Here is a 13,434-nt window from a genome sequence, read left to right as displayed (position 1 = left end):
TCCAATTAGCAAACCACATTGTAAATATTGAAGGAAGTTTTGCCTCCTAATATGTTGTAATATCAATTTGGCTTTCTTGACCAAATTCCTTACATGTTTGCAGGGAATCATTTCAGTAACACAGAACTGACACACTTAAAAGTTCTTTGCTCCAATGAAAAATAAAATTGGGTTTTACTTACACTGTGGTTGAAACCAGGCTCAAATGGGGACTTTGACTGCAGGAACATTTTCTTTGCCCTCCCTGGGGACTGTGAACCTATGTTGTTTTATTACCTACATAGCTGTTGGTCTACACACGCATGCATATACACACATCCATGTGACTATATATATATAAGATATAGAAGAAGATATAGAAGATAGGTAGATAAACTATATTTCCATTTACTTAGTTTCCTTTGTAATTCTATGCATTTAGAACATTATTTTGTGAAGGACTCTATAGGCTTCACTAGACTGCTCAAGGTGTCCATGATACAGAAAGGGTGAAAATCCAGACCCTGTTTATTCCATGGAGAGACAGCATGGTATTATAGGTGATGAGTCAGTCTTGAAGTCATGAAACCCTGTATTCTCAGCCTAACTCTGACACATTGTTGCTGTGAGACTGTAAATTGCTTAACCTTACTTGCCCTAAGCAGCTCTCTAATATAACAAGTTACAGTTAAGTTGCTGATCTTCATTGATGGAGGGAGTTTCCATACTGGAAGCTCCTCCCCAGCAATGCAATCATAGTTCCAGACTTCTTCTACCTCACTCTCAAAAAGTTACTTTTAAGTAGTGAGCCAGAAGAAACAATGTATAAGAAATATTTGTTCTTGCAAGAAAGCAATAAAGTCTGTTATTACAAAGGAGCATAAGGGTTTTATATTTCAACTTCTGGACATTTAGATAGGTCTCTCTTTCTCTTTTTTAAACTCTTACCTTCTGTCTTAGAATCACTACTGTGTATTGGTTCCAAGGCAGAAGCGTGGTAAGAGCTAGGTAATGAAGGTTAAGTGACTTGCCCAGGGTCACATAACTAGGCAGTATCTGAGGCCAGATTTGAACCCAAGACCTCCCATCTCTCAATTCACTGAGCCATCTTGTTGCCTCCAGAACATTTAGGTATTTGGAATTTATCTCAGGTTCACTGATTATCCCAGTTCACATACCTCCTTCTCTGATCTTTTGAAGTAGTCACTTCCACCATGCCAGAGATCACATAGTTCTTCATTGTCCCCTAATTGTTGTGGATCTTGCCTCTCTAGCCATTAATTTATTCATTCATTAGACATGTGTTAATCATCTGCCAGGTGTAATGAATGTACTAGGTATTGGAAGCAATATAGGCTATTCCAAAAGTCTTAGTCCAATTTAAAACTGTTAAAACTGGTGGGCTAGGGAGCTCAGTGGTTGGTGAGCAATTTTTTTTTCAGTTCCAAATCTTCTTCTTCTCCTACCCCTTCCCACTGAGAAAGCAAGAAACACAATATAAATTACAAATATGAAGTCATGCAAAACATATTCCACATTAGTTATATTCTGTTGGGGGGAAGGAGAAGAAAAAGAAATGAAGAGGAAAAAATATGCTTCAGTCTGCACTCTTTAAGTCTTTCCCATGAGTACTCAATCTGAAAGTGGCTAATATTTTCCATCATGAGTCCTTTGAAATTGTGGTAGATCATTGTAGATTAGAGTTACTAAGTAATTTACTTGGTCATCTTTATGATGTGATTATATAAATTGTTCTTCTGGTTCTGCTTACATTACTCTGTATCAGTACATATAAAGCTTCCCAGGTTTCTCTGAAACCATCTCCTTCATTATTTCTTATAGCTAAGAAGTATTCCATCACAATTACTTACCACAACTTGTTCAACTGGTTGTTTCCCAATTGGTGGCATCCCTCCAGTTTCTAATTCATTGCCATCACAAAAATGCTGGCATATTTTTGTATACGGGAGTCTTTTTCCTTTTTTTAAAAATCTCTTTGGGTGATAGACATAGTAATGATTTTGCTGAGTGAAAGGGAATACATAGTTTAAAAGCTGTTTGGATGTAGTTCCAAATTGCTTTCCAGAATTGTTGGACCAGTTCACAGCTTTGCTACTTGTGCATTAGCGAATCTATTTTCCCATATACCCTCCATGATTTGTCATTTCCTTTTCCTCTCATCTTTGCTAATCTGATGGGTATGAGGTGATACCTTAGTATTTTTATTAGCATTTCTCTAATTATTAGTGATTTAGAGTGTTTTTTTTAATGTGACTATTAATAGCTTTGATTTCTTTTTCTGAAAACTACCCATTTGTATTCCTCGACCACTTTCCAGTTGGGAATTGACTATATATTTGAGAAGTGAGACCTTTATCAGCTAAACTTGCAGCAAAGAATTTCTTCCCACTTTCCTTCTTTGGCTGTGTTTTGGTTTTGTTTGTACAAAACCTTTTTAATTTTACATATGCAGAATTAACCTTTTTAGTACTTTTGAATCTTGCTATCTCTTATTTAATCTTGACCTTTTCCCTACTCAGAAATTTAACATGCAATTTCTTCTATGCTCCACCTATTTGCTTATGATAGCTTTGTATTTTTGCCTTTTTATCTAAATCATATACCCATTTTGAGCTTTTCTGGTGTGAGATATTGATCTGTGCTTAGTTTCTGCCAGACTACTTTCTGGTTTTCCTAGCAAATTTTATCAGCTAGTGAGCTCTTTCCCCAGTGGCTGGAAATTTGGTGTTTATCAAATACTAACTTACTGTGTTCATTTGCTTCTTATTGTGTACCTAATCTGTTCCATTGATCAGTCACTCTTATTTCTTGTCCAATACCAAATTATTTAGATGATTACAGCTTCATAGTATAGGTTGAGACCTGGTACTTCTAAACTGCCTTCTTCCACATTTTTTTTCTCATTGATTCCCTTGATTTTTTTGACCTTTTGTTGCTCCAGATGAATTTTATTATTTTTTCTAACTATAAAATTCTTCCAAGGTTTGATAGGCACGGCACTGGATAAGAAAATTAATGTAGCATTGTCACTTTTATCATTTTGTCCCAGCATAACAATGAGCAACTAATATTTCTCCAATTATTTAATCTACCTTTATTTGTGTGAAGAATTTTATAATTGTGTTTATAGTTTATGGGTGTGTATCTTGACAGGTAGACTTGTAAGTATTTTATACTATTTGCAGTTATTTTATTTTATTTTATTTTTTAAACCCTTACCTTCTGTCTTGGAGTCAATACTGTGTATTGGCTCCAAGGCAGAAGAGTCGTAAGGGCTAGGCAATGGGGGTCAAGTGACTTGCCCAGGGTCACACAGCTGGGAAGTGTCTGAGGCCAGATTTGAACCTTGGACCTCCAGTCTCTAGGCCTGGTTCTCAATCCACTGAGCTACCCACCTGCCCCCTGCAGTTATTTTAAATGGAATTTCTTTTTATGTTTCTTGCTCTTAGGTTTTGTTGGTAAGCTATAGAGATGCTAATGATTCATGTGAATTTATTTTATATTCTGCAACTTTGCTGCAGTTGTTCATTTTTTTGACTAGTTTTTTAGTTGATTCTCTTAGGGTTGCCTAAGTAAGTCATCATATCATCTGCAAAGAGTGATTGTTTTGTTAACTTATTGCCTATGCTTATTCCTTCATTTTCTTTTTCTTATTGCTATCTGTCTATGTGTGTATGATATGTATATGTCTAGTACAATATTGATATCCAACACTGGACATCCTTTTTTATCTCTGATCTCATTAGAAAGGCATCTAGTTTGTCCTCATTACAAATAATGTTTGCCTTTGGCTTTAGATAGGGACTACTTAACATTGTGGTTTTTTTATAAGTATGCATGTTACATTTTCTCAAGATTTTCTGAATGTGCTGAAATCATATAATTTTTGTTTCTGTTATTGATTTGGTTAATGATATTGATAATTTTATAAAAAGTTTTTCTTTTCCTTTAAAGCTTAAAGCTGCCCTAATACTTTGTGGTTATCCTGTATAATGATAAATAAGATGTGATCCCTTGCCCTTGAGGAGTTTGTAATCTAATATAATATTAACCTAAGGACAGATCTCTTTCATGCTGTCCAGCTGTATTAGGGAACACAGATGCTTAAAAATATGCGTTGACTGATTTTTATTGAATTGACTATTGTGTGGGACTTTGACAGTTGCCCCATCCTGAAATGTCCAGGAATAAAGATTGTTAATTTGTTTAAATCCTGCTTTGATCAGGCCTTTGACCAAAAGTATTTGTATCTAAAAATTTGTTTCCCTGGTAAGAAATTCAAGAGTATAAGATTCAAACTTCCAACAGTTCCACTTAATAATAACCATAAGGACCTGTAATCAAGGGGCAACTTTTTATTCATAAGCAATCAATGTGTTTATATAAACAGAAGATAATTGTGGCATTGCTTCTTGTTCTTTACTGCTAGGAGTGCTTATTACTGGTAAATAGGTAAAGAACAAAGGCCTCTTATTTCGATCTTGGCTATATATTCATCTGTATTTTAGCTCAATTAAAACTATAGTTTTCTTCTTGAGGGGAGCACTGACCCTTTGTCCTCTTGGAAGGGTAATTATCTGAATTTTTATATATCTAGATAGCTGCCACCATGTAAAGTCCTCTATCCCTTTTTAAAAAAAAAATAGAGCTTTGATTTAATCATTGTGGAGAACTTGAACAAGGATCACTGCTGAAAGTTTTGGTATTAGACAATTGCCAGAGGTAACCTGAATTCCATAACTAGTAACTGTCAGAGGCAGAACTTAATAATGCAGATGCTAGTCATTTGTCTACTGTCCCAGACTGCCTCCTAGAGAAGATAGTTCCAAAAAATGAAATGTTTTCCCAACCAGAATTTTGAATTAATTCTGTTTCACTAAAGGGCTTTCCTATGCTTCATCAAAGTATAGAGATGACCTTAAATTCTCAAAATTGTAACAAAAATCAAACCAAGCTGGAATCACTTTGAGTGTACATCATGATGAAATGTGTCTGTGCCATATAAAGGCCAGCCAGCCTAGATAAGTTTAGAGAGGCTCATCACCAGAAGGATGATTTAGTATTGTATTTTGACCATAGTAAACCACAAACTGTCTATTAAGACTAGATAGGATTGGGTTCCATATTGGTAGAGGAAGTGTGCATACTGATGAACCATGAAAAGAGCATTGATTCTGGAGCCAGAGGACTTGGGTTCATTTCCTGACTTTGACACTTGCTATGTATGAAACCTCACTTAACTGGGCCTTGATTTCTTTATCTGCAAAATGATGGATTTGCACTAAATGGTCCCTGAGTTCCCCTCCAGTTCTTGACTGGTGATTCTCATGGCTGATCTTTTGAAGTCATTCTCCTGTCACTTGTTAAGTAAACTGATTAAGAATGAATATGGGATGCTGTCTAGAAAATCAAGAGGCCTCTTTTGTGGATCAGTCTACCACAAAACTTTCAAATGATAAAAGCTTCCATATTTTTAATGAATTTCAATGAGATTTAGAATGTAGACAGAAGTTACAAAAATAAATGCCTGGTGCAAATTTATAACTTATTTTTCCACTAATTATGTTTTTATTACTGATTTTAATTGCATTTATGAACTGTAATGATGCCTTTTAATTTTTCAGTGGTTGCATTGAATGAGGTTTATGTTTTATAAAGCCAAATACTTGAATTAGCATGCCCAAACATGGTGACTGTTGCTAGTCATATTATCTGTCTACTGCTATGTAGTTCATTACCATTGAGGATTATTTCAAGTTGTGCTTGATTCTGTCCCCAAAAAAATTATGTGGAAGACTTTTATTCCCAGGCTGCTTATGTGACAAAATGAAGGACCTTCTATTCCCTTCCTGCCCATTCCATTCAGGGAACTCCCAAAGGAATGTTTTCTCACCTGGGTTTCTGCCAGTATTCCTCTGATTAATTTTCCATTACTACTACGTGGGGCCAATAGGGGGAAATTTTCCTCTTGAAATGGTATTTCAGATTTTATGATGTTTCTCTTATTTTCCATGCTCCTCCCAGTGATAGCCCAGTCTCTCTGTATCCTTAGTCCAGCTGGCCCAACTTGGAAGCCTATTGCTATTCACTAGCTTGAATGGTCACATTCTACTGAGACTATTCTATGGTGTCCCAAATATGTTCTTAGTTCCATAAAGCCAACCACTAATCCCTACCCAGGGGAAGCTGAAGTATCATAATCCCTTTATGTTATTTCCTACATGTAAGACTGCATTCTCACTCTTCTATCTTCTCCCTTTTATTAGGTCAGCTTTTAGTCGGCATATGTTGTGTGGGGAGAAAGGTATGATCAGCATAACAGAATGATTGAGCCTATAGTTTTAGAGCTGAAAGGGACTTGTAGGTTATCTGTCTAACCCTCTTATTTTATAGATGAGGACTCTGAGGTCCAGAGATGTTAAATGACTTCTCTAAGATCATATAGCTGTTAAGTGGCAGTGCTCAGATTTGAACCTACAGTCTCTAACTCTAAATCCTTCCCTCTTTATAGTGCACCAGATATCTTCTGAGAGAATAATGAATTTAATTCTCTTTGTAGATGACTAAACTTTATTTTTCTGAACTTTGTTTTATTGGCCAGTCTTTTCATTTGCATTCCATAGAGTGTGGAAGAGAATCTTCGAATCTTAGAATTAGAAAAAATATATATAAGGTTATCTAGTCCAATCCATACTAGAACTTAAGTGCTTTGACAAGAATCCCAAATCAGTAGTTGTCTAGTTTAACTATAGGCCAATACGGCAGCATAGTGGATGGGCATGCTAGACTTTAAGACTCATCTTTCTGTCTTTGAATCCAGCCTCAGACAATTAGTAGCTATGTGACCCTGGACAAGTCACTTAACCCTATTTGCTTTAGTTTTCTCTTTAGAGATCTAGAGAAGAAGGAATGGCAAACCTTTCCAATATCTTTGCCAAGAAAACCCTAAATGGACTCATAAAAAGTCAGACACAAATGAAAAATGACTCAACAAACAAGCTTAACTATCCCAATAAAACCTTCTTGACTAGAGTAGACCAAACCAAGGGAAATGGACTCCTATAACATGTAAAGGTACCTTCCGGATCAAGAAGATAACTTTCTGCTCTACTCTGATCCATGCTAAATCCTGGAACCTGTAGATGAGCTGAGAGATTTCTTGGTTTGAAGACCAGGAGCAACTCTACGGGCAAATCACTCAGTTTATGCAAAAATAAAAAAATAATGCAGTCCCACTGGGTGGCATGGTGGATAGAGCCCTGGACTTGGAATCAGGCAGACCAATATATAAATCCTGCCTCAGACACTTATCAGTTGTGTGACCCTGGGTAAGTTCTGTAACCTCTACCACTGGCAGAGGGGTTGAACTTGATGGCCATTAGCATCTCTTCCAGCTATTAATATAAATCTGTGATGCTATATGATTCCTGCTCTCTGGGTGCTTATAATATATCAGGGGCATAAGGACAGAGTAAGATATGTAAAAATACTTATAATAGAAGTTAGATGTATCTTTTTAGAACATAGTTGTTAAATTTAATAGGATAAAGAAAATTTGTGCCTATCCTACTTATTATAGCTAGTATATGTCTTCTTTCTCTGTTTCCCCACTAATCTAAAAGTTTTTTTAAGTACAGAATTTCACTCTTATGAACTAATATAGAATAGAATGTAAATTTTTTGAGGCCAGGCTTCATTTTTTAAAAATCTTAATGCCTGTAGCCCATAACACATTGCTTTAAACACATTAAGCACTTTGAATTAAATCTGTCACACAAGTATCTCTTGCCTTCTTTTTCCAGTGCATGCTAAATAAGCAATTTTATCTTGGCTTTTTCTTATCTGTAAAATGAAGGTTTGAATGACCTTTAAAGACCTTTTGAGCCATGATACTCTATGCATGTATGAGATGACACTGGTATATTTTTCTCCTTTGTTTTTTGTCTTTTGGGAAGTCAGGTATGCTGTTCTGTTATTGTCAATTTGTGCAAAACAGTGTGGGATATTTAAAATTGAAAGTACTTTTTATCTTTAGAATGGTTATCTAAAATTCTGTTGGCTTAGGATACTCCTGCCAGGTATTTGAAGCTATCTATACTTTTGATAGGGAACTTGGCAAAGAAATCTTTTAAGAAGGGTTAGAAAATACTAAGATATCATTGCTATTAATTTTTTTCTTTTCATCTAAACCATATTGAGAAGTCATTTCCTATCACCATTAAAAAAAAAGCTTCCCTTGCTATTTGATAAGGGAACATATGATAAGAAGTAACCACAAATAATGAGATTTCTTTTATCTAGCCATTGGTGATTATTTTATGATCTAATCACGTGATTGGAAAATCCATTCTTATCAAAAAGGAACACGCGACTGAAGAAATATGGCTTTGGCTCTTTGTTCAGAGGGATGGAAGCCAGTTTAGATTAGGATTATAATTCCTTCAAAAATAAGATGGCATTTCAAACTCTTGTGCCAGTGGGGCCTTTCTATGGTTGATCAGATTGAGCCAGTGAGGACCAATGTAACTCCAGTGAGTATTTGTCCCTATCAAACTTTTAAATTTCTAGGTGTGATGGAATGGATGGGCTGCCATGGGGAAGCGGGATTAGCCTTGTTCTGCTTGGCACCAGAAGGCATAACTAGGAGCAGTGGGGGAAGCTGCAAAGAGGACATTTTTTTTTTGAGATGAAAGTTTAGACTTGATGTGTATAAATACTTCCTGTCAATTAGAGAAGTAACTTAGCCAGTTTAAGTGGAATGGGCTGCCCACAAAGGGAGGAGATTTACCTTTCAGTGGTAGTCATTAAAGAAATACTGGGCAGATGCTTGTCAGGCATGTCATAGATGGGGTTCTTTTTTCAGGTATTGGCTGCCCTGGGTGACCTCTGAAGCCCTGGAAGCTCATATCACAGGATATGGAATACCAGAGCTGCAAATGGTTTCAGAACACTTTTGAGCTGGACAAGATGTTAGAGAACATCTGGGCCTGGGAATCTTATTCATTATCTTTTCTTGGGCTCCTTTAGCAGAGTGATGAAGCCTGTAGATACCTTCTCAAAATAATGTTTTTAGATGCATGAAATAATGTAGGATTATAAGGGAAATTAATTATGTTGAAACTCAATTATCAAAATAATTTAAAAAAATATCAGCAGCAACTAAGTTTATGGATCCCAAGTCAGAGTTCCTGATCTAAGCCAACTTATTTTACAGAGTATAAAACTACAATCAACATAATTCCACCTTAGTCAATCAATAAGCAGATAGAGAAGGACAGTAAGAGACTTAAATAATTCCTTGCGTGCTTTCTAGGAATACATACATGATGGTGGCAGTTTGGTTGATCTTCAAGTCACTAAACTGGTTAAAATTACATGATTTTCTCAGTATTTAAAATTTGGATGCTGAAATCCACCATTCTGTACCTGCCAGAGATTGTGAATTGTTTAATTTGAGAAGGATGGGCAGTGGAAAGCAGGGAGGAAATATCCACTGTTGTCTTTTCCCTCTCCCCCTCTCCTTCCTTCTTTCCTTTCCTCCCTCCATCTTTTCCTTCCTCCTTCCCTCTCTCTCTCTCTCTCTCTCTTTTCCCTGCCCTCTATCTCTCTCTCTCCCTTCCCTCTTTTTTTCCTTTATTCTCCCTCCTTTCTCTCCCTTTTCTCTACTCTCCCTCCTTTCTCTGCCCTCTTTCTGTCATTCTGCTTAAAACATGAACCAGAAGAGAACTTAATTAGTTTTCCAGTTTGGAAAGGTCTTCTGGGTCCTGCATTAGACATCTGAAATGATAATTGTAAATATGCCTCCCTAGAATTTTGCATTACATTACCCCACCCACTGGTAAATGGCTCAGATTTAAGGAAAGACATTTCAAGAAAGAATCTTTTAAAGTTGGTAGTAAAGACTGGAAAATGAAAGGTGAGTCAACATTTTCTTACAATTACTCTATTGACTGCTTGTTCATAATGTTCCCTGATCTCTCCAAAGTTATCAGTGTCATACTGCCAAATATGATTACTTTTTTCTCAGTCTTTTTCCTTCTTGATTTCTCTGTACTATTTGACACACTATTGACCATAATTTCTTCTTCGATACTTTTTCCTCTCTGGGTTTTCATGACCCTATTCTCTCCCAGTTCTCCTCTTATGTGTCTGCATATTTTTTCTCAGTTTCCTTTGCTGGCTCATCATACCACATTCCCTAAATATGTATATTTTCCAGAGATCTGACCTGGGCCTTCTTTGTGTCTTTTACTCAGTGCCCTCATCAAATCTCTAGGGTATTATTATCATTTCAATCAGGTGACTCAGATTTAGGTATCCAGCTCTAGCCTCTCCCCTGGGCTTCAGTCCTGAATCACCAATTGTTTAATAAATAATATTTGAAACTGACTGTCCCAAGAATGTCTCAAATTCAAAATGTATGATAAAGAACTTATCTTTTCCCCAAAATTCACATCACTGCAAACTTCCCTAGTTCTGTCAAAGGCATTATGATTTTTTCCATTTTCCCATATTTTAAACCTCAGTAATATCCTCAATTCCTCATCCTGCATAGCTAATCAGCTGCCATATCTTGTTATTTCTACTTCCACACCATCTCTTAAATCCAGCCCCTTCCTTCCATTCACACAGTCAAGACCTTATTTCAGGCACTCATCACCTCTCTGAATTATTGAAATTGCCTTTTAATTTGTCTCCCTGACTTAAGTGTCCCTAAGACCTGCAAACTATTCCTTCCTCCACATAGCTGCTAAAATAATTTTCTTTAAATACAGATTGGACCATGCTACTCCCCTTTTCAATAAACTCCAATGGCTCCCTATTACTTCTAGGATAAAATATAAACTACTTTGGCTTTTAAATTCTTTCACAAACTGTCCCTAATTTCTTTTTCTATCCATATTATCCACTCTATCTTTCTCCATACTCTTAAATGGCTGCTTCCCTGTTCCTTACCCAGCATCACATCTTCTATCTCTGTACCTTGCACTGGCTGTTTCTAATGCCTAGAATGTATTCCCTCCTCCCTTCCTTCTCATAGAGTCCTTCTCTTTCTTCAAAATGTAAATCAAATATGATAAAAAGCCTTTCCTGATCCCTCAAATGCCATTGTCTTCTCTCCTTTTCTACACTGTACTTATTAGCATTTATTTATTCTTTGCATAGTTATAATATGTTCTCTCCCTGATAAAACAGAGATAGATAAAATAGAGAATAGAGATTGTTTCATTCTTTTTTTTTCATCCCTAGTGCCTAACTTACTGCTTGGAATACAGAAGGTGCTAAATAAATGATTATTAACTGATTGATCTATGAGTCGCATGCCCAACTCTTCATGGTCCCATAGACCATAGATCTCTATGAAGTTTTTCTTGGCAAGAATACTGTAGTGGTTTGCCATTTCCTTCTCCAGTGACTTTTTTTTTAAATCAGGCAGAGGTTAAGTAAGTGCCCAGGGTTACATAACTAGGAAATGTTCAAGGCCAATTTTGAACTCAGGTCTTTCTGATGCCAAGCGCATCATTCTATCCACTGAGCTACCGAGCTGCCTTCTATGTATACAGAGCTTAAGTGATTTGCCCAAGGTCACACAACTAGGGAGTATCTGAGGCTTAATTTGACCTTAGGTCTTCCTGATTCCAGGCATAGTGCTCTTAACCATTTTGCTGCAGCTGCATCTGTCCACTAACTAAGGGTATCCCTTTTTTCTTCACTACTCTCTCTTTTAAAGATTTTCTTTGCCGCCATAGGTCCAGTTATCATATCTATATATAAATCCCAGATCTATATAGCCAATTCTAGTCTCTCTCCTGAATTCTACTGTCATATCACCAGTTACCTTTTGGATGACTGAAAATTTTTTTCCCCTTTGCATCTCAAACTCTGCTGTATCATCAGATGTTGATTCATTTTCCTTTGTCTTATGATATTTATATTCATTTAGATGGTCTAGATACCCTATTTCTTTCTGTTATTAATATCTTCCCTGTCGGTTTATCTGCTTGTATTCAAGGTCTTTAAATTTTGTCCTGCTGAGATCTTTGGTAATTTGTCTTTTTTTCCTTCTTAATATTTCCCTATTGTTTATTTTCAGACTCCTTCCCTTTTGATAGATGTTTCCCTAGGAGCTGAAAGTGGCTTTTGAGAGTACAGAACTGATCACAGTTGGATTCCAGTCCCCCCACCCCATTTTTTTCCTAGGCCTAGTTGAGCCTCCCACTTACTTGTGCCCTGTCCTACTTCCCTCTATTTCTCAATTCTATACTTGAATATTATTGCAACACAATATGTTGCCTTACTACAGTTCTAGCTAGACTAAACTTCTGGCTTTTGGCTTTTTGTGGCATGAGGAAGGGGTGGGATAGAATTAACTCCTCTTGGAAGCCTATGGATCAACTTATACACCCCTGCCAGACTGTCAGTGTTGAGTGATGTTAGGGATCAGGGATTATTAACTACTTCTGCTGTTAGTTCATTGAGTTATCTCATTTGGGTTCTCATCATCTTAGATCGTAGCTTCATCATTTACACATAAGCCCTCTTTTGGAGAGGATTAGAAAAGGTAGCCAGTGATCATATTTTAGTCTAATGATCTTTATCAAGGGCCCACCATATTGTCAGTTATCCAGGCTTACAACCTCAGGGTTTTCCTAAATTCACCCTATATATATGTCTAACCTATTTTCAAATCTTTTTTTTTTTACCTTTATAGGTCATATTGCTCAGCTATATCTCTTTCTACTCACATAAAGCTTCCACCCCAGCACAGATCCTCATCACCTGTCATTGAGACTATTGTAGTAGCCTTCTAATTGGTCTTTTTCTTTCAAATATCTCTTCTAATCCATTCTTCACTCAATGCTAATGTGATTTCCCCAAATCTAGGTCTGACTAAATCATCTTTTCCCTACTTCAAATTCAGTAAACTTTAGTGACTTTCTGTTAACTCCAAGGTCTAATATAAAGTCTTCTATTAGGCATTTAGAGCCCTTCAAAACTTTCTTATACTTTCAGTCTTGTACTCTGTTCTGGCTACATAGTGCCTACTGGTTATTATTTGCACATGACACGATTTCCCAACTGTGCTTTTGCCCTGGTTTTCCCCTGTGCCTGGAATGTTCCCCCTCTTCATTTCTTTTAGTTTCCCTGGCTTCATTTAGAGTTCAGCTTGAATCTTTCTTTTCCAGGAGTTCTTTCCTTCCTTCCCCTCTCCCTAGTATCTTTCTTCTGAGGTTAAATTTCATCTACTCTGTATATTTTTCATATTCATATAGTTATTTGCATGCTATTTCCCCATTAGAATGAAAGCTCCATGGAGCTTGGAACAATGTTTTTGCCTCTCGCTCTATACCTGGTGCTCAGTACCGTGCCTAGAATATAGTAATTGTTTACTAAATGTTTGCTTACCAATTTACTAACTGTGGAAAGAATGAA

General features: G+C 36.5%; 1 protein-coding gene across 1 annotated transcript in view; it reads left to right on the top strand.

Annotated features, from left to right (window-relative positions):
* NUP210 (nucleoporin 210) overlaps positions 1-13,434 on the top strand; it is a 187,670-nt gene that overhangs the window by 48,220 nt on the left and 126,016 nt on the right. The gene's annotated exons all lie outside the window — the stretch shown is intronic.

The sequence above is a fragment of the Monodelphis domestica genome, chromosome 7 (assembly GCF_027887165.1).
Source record: "Monodelphis domestica isolate mMonDom1 chromosome 7, mMonDom1.pri, whole genome shotgun sequence".
In the NCBI taxonomy this organism is placed as follows: domain Eukaryota; kingdom Metazoa; phylum Chordata; class Mammalia; order Didelphimorphia; family Didelphidae; genus Monodelphis; species Monodelphis domestica.
The sequence above is the reverse complement of the archived record's forward strand: the minus strand, read 5'-3'. Positions and strand labels throughout refer to the sequence as shown.